The sequence below is a fragment of the Equus caballus genome, chromosome 9, assembly GCF_041296265.1.
Source record: "Equus caballus isolate H_3958 breed thoroughbred chromosome 9, TB-T2T, whole genome shotgun sequence".
In the NCBI taxonomy this organism is placed as follows: Eukaryota; Metazoa; Chordata; class Mammalia; order Perissodactyla; family Equidae; genus Equus; species Equus caballus.
Genome location: NC_091692.1, coordinates 19,805,685 through 19,815,637, shown reverse-complemented (window position 1 = coordinate 19,815,637; position 9,953 = coordinate 19,805,685). Strand labels below are relative to the sequence as shown.

Below are 9,953 nucleotides of genomic sequence, written 5' to 3'. Positions count from 1 at the left end.
GTCCCTTCCTTTCCCAGCTTTGATCCTTGGGAAGTTTAAAAGGATGGACTATGGAAAGCTTGATGCCCAGTCAGGTGTGGCTAAGAGATATCCAAGGTCAAACCAGAGTTGCCATAAAAATTCTCTTAAAAATAAGAGAAAAGCAAGGAATTTATGTATTAATAGAAATTATTTATCTCAGTGAATAATTCAAAGATTAACTATTCCCTCAAACTTTTGACATCTTATAGAAGGCAGCATTTGTCTTTTTTTGTTTCATTTTAGGAAAATCTAAAATTAAAACCTACTTTAAATTCTAAAAATAAGTGGTTTAACTCCTGAAAATTTATTCAATCACATTTTAAACTCCAACATACATATTTCTAGACTTGTAAACATATTTGCATTCTTTTAAATTTAAATAGAAATAGATTTGTTAAAATCCGGTTCTCTGAAATGTTTGGGAGAGTATCATCTGGCTTGATTTTTATAAATTATATGTAATGTTTTTAATAAAATACTGTGGAGTACATGCTACTTGGGAACAAGAATTAATGATTTAACTCTCCTTCTTATGGAACTTTAACTTTTCCAGTGTCCACTCAGTGCACAAAAATAAGTAGTTGTCATTCTCAGTATGAAGCAGTGTTTAGCTTTTGCTAAAAATGCACTTTGTCATAATAAAGAAAACCAACTTGAATTCCAAACATTACAAGTGACAAAACGTTTTATAGAGCATTCATTTTGTATGTAGACTGCACCTGAAGTACTCTGCTTTAATCTAAATGAAAAAGCCGAAGTGAAGTCAAAAGTTATTTACTGTTGCTTCTTCCTTGACATTTCTTAACAGGACATAACAAGCTGGTGCAGAGGGAAGCCTGGACAGACAGGCCTCCTGATCTGTGCATTCGGTGAACCCTGCTAGCATTCCTCATACAGTGGCCATTACGGCAGTGGCTCAACAAGAATAACAATGCCTTGCATTTATACAATGCTTTCTGGTTTACAAAGTGCTTTTTGTATTGGGTTTGTTTCTTTTCAGTGAGAGGGAAAGTTATATGGAGCATTTTATTCCCTTAGAATGCAGGAGACTTTTGGCAAGATTTTGAATCTTTCCTCTGTGGCCAATTAGTGACAATTCCACTTTTGCAAGACAGCCGTCTCCCTGTCCAATTTGACAAGGCAAAGCAAGAAGACTGGCACTGAATTCGATGCCAAGAGTAGTTCAAAATCTCACCACCATCAAAATAGGAATTCAGATGCAAAATTCTAGGGCTTGCCTAGTCTGCTGTGGCCACTGCAGAGGCCGAACCATAACCAGAGTCGGCTTCCGGAGCGAGCAGGTTGGTGGCAGTGTAATTGGTACAACGTTTGTGCAGGGGAAGTTTGGCAACATGTTTCTGATGAAGGCAAAATTGCATAATTGTGCAATCACGTGCATACCAATATGTTTATTTTAGCCTTGTTTATAGTGGGGAAAAATTAGAAGCAACGGCTTCAGTCAATAGGCAGTTGGTTAACTTTATAAAGTATGATACAACTGTTAACTGGAATACTATGTAACCAATAATTAAAATACAATGGAATGTGATCTGGGGATGGGTAGGGTAGACCAGACAGTGTAGGACTTTGTAGGTTATGATAATGCAGAATCTGGACTCTTTCTGTGTGAATTAGAAAGCCGTTGGAGATTTTTGAACATAGGAGAGACAGGATTTGACTTATATCTTCAGAGGATCACTCTGACACAGTGTTGAAAAGAGACTGTGGCAGGATTGCAGGAAGAAGAATGAGGATGTGCCAGCTTAGGACAGATGATAGCTGAGAGCAGGTACTACCAGCAGCGGAAATGGGAAAAAGTTCTTAGTCTGTGAATAGTGAAGGTCAAGAAAGAAGGATTTTCTAATATATTGGATATAGGGTGTGAGAGAAAGTGAAGAGTCAAGGAGGACCCAGACTTTTATTAAACAGTGTGTATGCATGAGTAGATCAGAGCAAAAGAGAATATGCCCCCAAAGTAACTTGTTGAGTAATTGGTTTACAGAAGAGCCTTTATTTTTATCGTTATACTTTTGTTTGGGATTATGCAAGGAACATGTGTTACTTCGATAATTTAAAAACCATTTAAAAAAACAAACTAATGCCAGTGAGAATGAGAAACAATTTGTATATACTTTTTTTCCTCAGCCACCTCTTGTTGCATGACAACCAAACCTCACAAAATAGCAAGCAACAACTCTGGAACATGAAGCAATATCTGACCCCCCGACCTGCCCGATGTTAGGATTCATATCAAGTTGCATCTCTTTATCTGGGCCTTTTCTAATTGAAGGAAAGAATTCACTAGGGCCTCCCACACAATGAACCTGAAGATTAACACCGCGGAGTCAGCACACCTGCCAACCAAACCACAGAAGTAACCCTCCATCTGTGTAGTGAAATGACTCATTCTTATTCTCATTAACCCTCATAGCTAGCATATTTGACTGTACCTCCTTTTCGAAATTTTTATTTTCTGTTTATATTTTCATAGGCCTTATGGCATACATACCTTTTTATTGGTAAGCCACTCGAATCCTTTTTTAAACATGTGGGGAAAAATAAATACATAAACACTTGGCTGTTTTTTCTCCTCCCCTCCACTTGTTTCTAGGTTTATCTGCTTTACTTATGTCTTATTCACAGCCATGCTATTCCCTCGCTTAACTGCTCCCCTCCTTTCTGTGCAGTTGTCAGATCATGAGGAGAACCATGCAGCTGAGAAAAATATTTACGTACGGATGTATATGCAGCACCCAAGCTGTTTGGGGAAAAGGTACAAACAAATCTAATACATGAATAATACATGGGACGCAGGGAGCTGTGTCTGGACTTGGGCAAATACTCCCTGAGTAGACAGAAAGCACAGCGGGCGTGGGTGAACCTCAGCACGTGTGGAGATGAATAAAACTCAACTGTGCCTCAAAAACGGTGACAAAATGCAATGCAGGATGAGCAAAATTGTTTTCATAGCAATGGCAGGTCTTCAAGCATTATATAGAAAGACTTCTGTTGTCTCATATAAAACGAGATGCCTTCTATTTCTTCAAACTTCTCCTCTCCAAAGCAGCCTCACTATTCAATTTCGTCCTTCAACATGTGTGTACCTGGAACCCAATGGATCGGTGGTGATTCCAAGCTATGCCGCTCCCCACCTACTTACAATAGGGACTTTTGCATCTCTAGCTCATCTCATGGCAAATATTCCACCATTTGCAAGTTAGGCACGCAGTCTGTGCATGTACCAAGCGTGTGGCTTTCTGCATATGTCTGCACATCATTTTTCAGGAAACTCTATTTCACACTACACCAGCTTGATGAGTAGCTGTTGTTCACACCCACTGAGAAATAACTCCATGTGAGAATAATACCTTTACAACTTTGAAATGTCCTCAGACAGACTTCTCATCTCCAGGCCATCAACCTGCTGTGAACTCTCATCTTGACTTTTCACACTTACAGGCAACAGTCGTGCAACATACTGTCAAACAATATGAAGGTTTGGGAAACGTGAAGGAGTGCAAAATTAAATTGGAGCCTGAACATCTTTCTAGTTCAGGGTAATATTTAATAATTTAAAAAAATCCACCACACATGCAAGTATATTTGTACTTGGTGTCTATTTAAACTTCTGCTCCGTGTCTCGGAAGCATGTTTAGCCTTCTGATTCTCCTTCACACTCTTTTTGTTGAAGATTGGTGTATGAACTCAGCATCTGAGGTCCCTGTCCTCAAGACACTTTCTACTTACATCTTCCTTAAGGTAAGAATTTCTGGTCAAAAATCTTAATCTTTACTTTAAACCACAATTATTATACTACTGAGAGCTCAGCATGGGTGTGGTTCTAATGAACTGAATTTTCTCTTTGAGTATTATCTAGAAATAATTTTACCAATCCTGTTTGTTGAGAATCAAGCAAAATGTAGGCGTTCAATAAATATCTGTTATAGGAATAAATAAAACAACCAACTCTTTCATTCCACAAGTAATTGTTGAGCCCCTGAGACAGGCCAGACCATGCTGGATGCTGCAGATTCAAAGTTGAGCCTAATGTGGTTCTGGACTGAAAGGAAATTCACTTGTGCTCCACAGAAGAGTTGATGTGTTAATTATACTCTCCCTAATTCAGCAGGAACATTTCTCAGCAAAGGCTGAAATACACACATCAAACTTCTTGTTAATTTTTAGTTAACTAGAAAGTTCAATTAAGTGGAAACCAGCTCATTATTAGCGCTTAATTCTTTCAACTAATGTCCAACTAGCTCAACATCTGGAACTCAGTTCAACCTGACAGAAATATTGAGTGATTACCATAGACTGTGCACATGCTGGGTACTGGGGATGCAAAGATGAAAAGACACAGGCTGGGAGGGAGAAGAATGGGTTAATGACAATCCACCAGCCAGGACAGAAAAGTGGGCTAGTATACGTTACGCATAATTCAGAGTAACGTGAGGAACAATAGAAGAATATACAAGATTCGGGAATTGATCTTGGAGGTTAGATAAAGGGACAGGGCAAAGGGGAGTGCATCAAGGAGCCTTCTTTCTATATGTGGATATAAATCAAGAAGGCCTGCGCGAGTACTGACCCAAGACATCTAGAAGTTGTTTTTTCAAATGTCCAGTATTGGCTCGTTTCCTCTTGATTTTCCCCTCTCTTAAAAGGTCAGTAGAGAAAAAAATCTGATAAATCAAATCTTCTGAGAAGTTTTATTCTGTTTAGTAAGAGTAGTCATAACTATACATCTTAACTCCCTGAATTTATAAGGTATTTTTGATAGAAATCATACTTTGGCCCTGAAACTAAAAGGATTGTGTATGTGTTTACATAAAAATGTAATAATAGGGGCCAGCCTGGTGGCATCATGATTAAGGTTGTGTGCTCCACTTCAGCAGCCCAGGGTTCATGGGTTTGGATCCTGGGCTCAGACCTATACACAGCTCATCAAGCCATGCTGTGGTGGTGTCCCACATACAAAATAGAGGAAGACTGGCACAGATGTTAGCTCAGGGACAATCTTCCTCACCAAAATAATAATAATAATGATAATAATATATACATTTATATGTACATACAAAACATAAGTGTTGGGGCCGGCCTGGCGGCACAGCAGTTAAGTGCGCATGTTCCACTTTGGCAGCCCGGGGTTCACCGGTTCGGATCCTGGGTGCGGACATGGCACCACTTGGCATGCCATGCTGTGGCAGGCGTCCCACATATAAAAAGGAGAGGAAGATGGGCACAGATGTTAGCTCAGGGCCAGTCTTCCTCAGCAAAAAGATGAGGATTGGCAGTAGTTAGCTCAGGGCTAATCTTTCTCAAAAAAGAAAAACCAAAAACAAAAAAAAAAACGTAAGTGTATATGTTTGTATTAAAGATATGTAAATATACAGTTTATACACATACACAGATAATATGAATATTCTTGAGTATATATTTGCTTATGTTTGCTATGAAACTTTTAAATAATTATTAATGCCAAATATTAATGAAAATAGTTTCACTTGTAACTTAGAATTGCCACAGAAAGTTCGAGAAATGACATATGGAAACATATGAGCCTTGGGAAATTTGTGGTCAACAATGAAGTAATATGCCTCATAGCACAACCACTATAAGAAACTCACTTCTAGAAAATTTTCTTTCTAATTTCTCAAAAGGAGTGGTAGATTTTTTTCCCAACTTCATTTGGGAAAATGTTTTGAAATTCTTTATGATACATAAATAGACGTATGTCTTAGGAAAATGAAGCTGCAGCTACCATCATTTATGAGTTTAAGAAAGACATGTAAGATAAAGGGAATCAAATTTCCTGTTAAAAAAGAAAACAAATTTCATAAGAGTAAAAACTTTGAGATATTGCATGAAATAGTCATAATCTAGTTTATAGTGTTTAAAATTCTTGCAGAAACTCAGTATGTGAACTGTTTTTATCTGTGAACCATTTTCAAACGAATTCTGAACACCAGGATGGAAAGTGAGGCAGAAATCATGATGTAATTTGCCTGTTGCTTCTCCACTACCAATGCTAGCCTGAAGCACAGCCAGCCAGCCAGGAAGTGGCAGGTGTTTAAGACATCTCTATCAACTGGCTAACAAACTCTTTGACAAAGTTCACCAGTTGTTACATCCTCTAATAAAACAACAAAATGAAAACACAAACTTTCCCATTAGAAATAACAGGAGACACAGAGTATTTCAGAAAGCAAATGATTCTACTAAACATATCTCCTCTGGCACTTAGACCTATTGACCTCAAAGACATGAAGAGAATATTTATGAGACAAAGCCTTTTAAAATTATCAATGCTCCCCATTAATACTGTTGTAGGAGTGAATCATCAGTTTTTCTCAAAGGAGACATAAAGAAAGATTTCCAGTGAAAAGTTTTGAGGACTCAGAGTGGGTCAGGCACAGGTAGAGGGTGGTATCAGCTGGTTTTGGTTTCTGAATTGTTGATCTACAATTGATGGTTGTGATAAAGTTTGTCCATCAGAGCAGGAAGTAAGCATGTCCATATTTTAAAATTTATAACCGTGGCCACATCATTTTGATTTAACAGATACTTTTTTGGATTAATATATGTTTTCTGCTGTGTGTCCTGTCTCTCCAGCTCTCTGAAGGCCAGCTACTCATCTGTATCTCCAGCACCAGGCACATCCCAGGTTTCAATGGAATGAAAAGAATTTAGAGCTGGAAAGTGGTCAAGAGGTTAATCCAAACCCTTCTTTTACAAACAAGGAAATTCTTTCTAAATACTAATAGGGCATAAGATCTAGCCATGGCTGTAAGCGCCCAGCAGTCCCATAGGATGCTTGCTGAGCTCAGGGTCCTGACCTGAACTGCTCAGTGCTGTATCCCACCACCCCACACAGTGCCCAGCAAGAGAAGTTTCTCAGTAAATACTTATTAGTTAAAAATTTCTGGATGATTTTACAAAGTTGTCTAAAACAAAATTTGTGATCAATCTTTGTTAAAAGCTGAATATTAGAAATGAGGACACCAATAATTTGGAAAAGGAGAAATTTGTTCTCTCTCTCTAATCTGTCGTTCATCTCTGCTTGCCCTCCTTTTATTCTGATGGATTATAAACCTGCTCCTATGTTATGGAGGCATAAGTTAATGGAATTACTGGGCTCAACATTACTTCCAGTAAACAATTGTTGTATCTGTAGGGTTTTTCTCCTTATCCATTCCCATGAATGATTTCAATGATTCTCAGATTTTCGCAATTAATTAATTTGCTCATAAAAGACATAATTCCATCTAACACGTAGCACCTTCTACAGTAATATCACTACCAGAGTTCAAAACAGTGCTAGATGGATGCCTGAGTTTTGAAGATATCTAGTTTATTTTTCAGAACTGAGCTGAAGAAATAAGCTGACACTGTCAAATGATGCTTTCAAATGACAGAGGCAGAACTTTGCAACCTCTGCCTTTGGCATTGGCTGAGTCCCCTTCCCCCATCCCTTGAAGATGACAATTACTATGAAACTACGGATCCAAATGAAAAACACACAACACTGGGGAAGCAGCAAATCTCAAGTAGGGACCACCCAGAATCCTTAGGACCATTCATAAATACCGTATTTTTTCCCTCAAAGAGAAGCACTATTTCTTTCTCTATCTGTATTTTACAGCCTCAAGCCTGTTTCTGAGTGTTGGATCAGAATGATGTGAATACAGGGAGCGGTATACAGCTGCCAAGAGGGACGGCATCTGGCTCATAGAGGTGTATGTGTCTTCCAGGTCTTTACTGAAGTGCTGCCTTATCATTTATCTGAAACAGTGGATACAGAGATATGGATTCGAGCACACGTACTATTCTTTGAACGATTACATTGCAGAGCTACTTGGAGATTCAAACAGCTGTCTAAAGTGTGGATTAAGTGCTAAACAATAACAGATCATCTGGAGAGTTTTGCAAACGGAACTCTCTCATCATCTTGAGAAATATCTTTCCTGGAAAGGCAGATTCCATTCTCCAAATTCAATGAGCAACTTCTCCAAAGATGTGGTCTTCTGGAATATACAGAATGATGCGAATATTCTAAAGAAATATTGATTGGAAAGGATCAAACTCCTGTTTTATAGATTAAGAAGTGTTTTATGCCTTCTGGACTTACAAGGACTACAAATTAATGTATCCAAATGGGTAGCTGATAAGTGCACTTGCTTTGATAGCTGTGAGATCACATACCACATTAACAGATACCAATTTTAAAATATGCCAGCTCTGTCTCTGGCCTATTTCTTTGTAATAACTCATGACTTTCATGTACCATTACCCATTAGTCATTCTTTCTTCAGTTCATGTTACATTTCTCATCTCTATTGGAAATACATGATAATTTCATGTTCACAAGAGCTAGGAGGCCTAACCATTATGCATGGTTTCAAAATTATTTTTCACAATACAGGGAAATGACACATATGAAGTATCCCAAAACATCAGTTCTCTTGGTAAACACAATTTCTTTATCATTTTTAAAGCCCAAGTAACCAGTAAACAAACAAATAAATAAATAATCCCAAAGAAAAGAAAGATAAAAAATTTCTAACCATATTTACTCTAGTAGAGAACAAAAGATCGACAGAAATTGTCATCTTCCTCAATAAAACCCTGCCTTCGAAAAGTTAATTACAAGATCCCACTGAGTCTAACACTTTGGTTCTAGAGAATTACAGTGCAGTACGCAGCGCTCGCAAACAGAATGAATAATTGAAATCCAGAGCTCTTCTGCTTCAATGAAAAAAAAAACAATATTTCATGACACATAAATTTATTCAGCTTATTTGCATTAAGGTTGAACGATCAAAGCACTGTCCACAGGAAAATAGTGATGGTACCTTGATTTAAGTGTGATGAGCATTCATAAATATTCTTAGGAAGCAAGATGTACCTACATTTAATCAGCACTTATTAAAATTTTATTCCCTATAGTTATTCAACAGGATCTGTGGTATAAAAACATAATTACAAAAATCAGATTTGAGCTCATTTGACAACAGAAGGGTTTTATGGTGACCTATCTCCAAATGTTCCTATTTGTAATTAAATGCAGCGATCAGCAGTAAGGATTTTGAAGCTGTTTTAGTAGTTCCGCTATTCTGCTTAACATGTGGCACCCGTAATAATTAAAATGATACTAACACATGCACAATTTTATGGCCCTTATGGTGCAACCCATTATGCCAAATAAGGGCCTCTGTTTTCACAGCATACTGCACATGGTCTCATTACACCCACTTTTCTTTTCCTGTCTTCACACTAACAACTGTTAAAGTGAATCAACACACGAAACGTACTATAACAGCTTAGTGTTTATGATATGTGTGCTGTTAGTCAGTGAACAGGAAAATCTAAACATTTACTGTTTATGTAAAGAATAGCGTTAGTGTTAGCGAATTGCTCGGGTCTGCTTACTTTATTATCTAGATCACAAATGTAATGATGGGTTTCAATGGCATCTATATTTTCGCTTTGTTTTGTTTTTCAATGCAGATGTCTACAAAAATCAGAAAAATTTAGTATTTACATATCTTAGAATATTTCTCCTCAACCGTAAGATAATTTAGAAATTGCTTTATAGACAGATAATTCAGTATGTATCATTCCCTTTAAAAAAAAAAAAAAGAAAAAGAAAAAAGAAAGAAAAAGAAGAAGAGTGAAAGATTTAGAGATATTTGGAGACGATTTCCCCCACAACATTCCGGGGCAAGATCTGGTTTATCTAAGGTGTTAAAAAGCTATAAACCATTTTTAGGTGGTACCACAGTAAAATTCACAAGAAACTGGGAATTCGAGATTAGTGCCATTTTATCATGAATAATTTTGTAATTAAGAAGCTCCTCAAAGACCTCCTACACTCATTTTACAGTCATCAGTTCCGAATGGCGCTCAGTCTTTTTGTTCTGGGACACAGTCCA

General features: G+C 37.5%; 1 long non-coding RNA gene across 2 annotated transcripts; it reads left to right on the top strand.

Moving 5' to 3' along the window:
• The first annotated feature begins 1,013 nt into the window (after positions 1 to 1,013).
• Positions 1,014 to 8,969, top strand: LOC138915518 (uncharacterized). 2 transcript variants are annotated; one of them, XR_011421575.1, is made up of 3 exons: positions 1,014 to 1,322; positions 2,709 to 3,780; positions 7,664 to 8,969. It is a non-coding gene; the product is annotated as an uncharacterized lncRNA (long non-coding RNA). The 2 variants fall into 2 exon arrangements; XR_011421574.1 differs by lacking the exon at positions 1,014 to 1,322 and adding an exon at positions 6,634 to 6,731 and having other exon boundaries at positions 3,643 to 3,780; positions 7,664 to 8,549.
• The last annotated feature ends 984 nt before the right edge of the window (positions 8,970 to 9,953 follow it).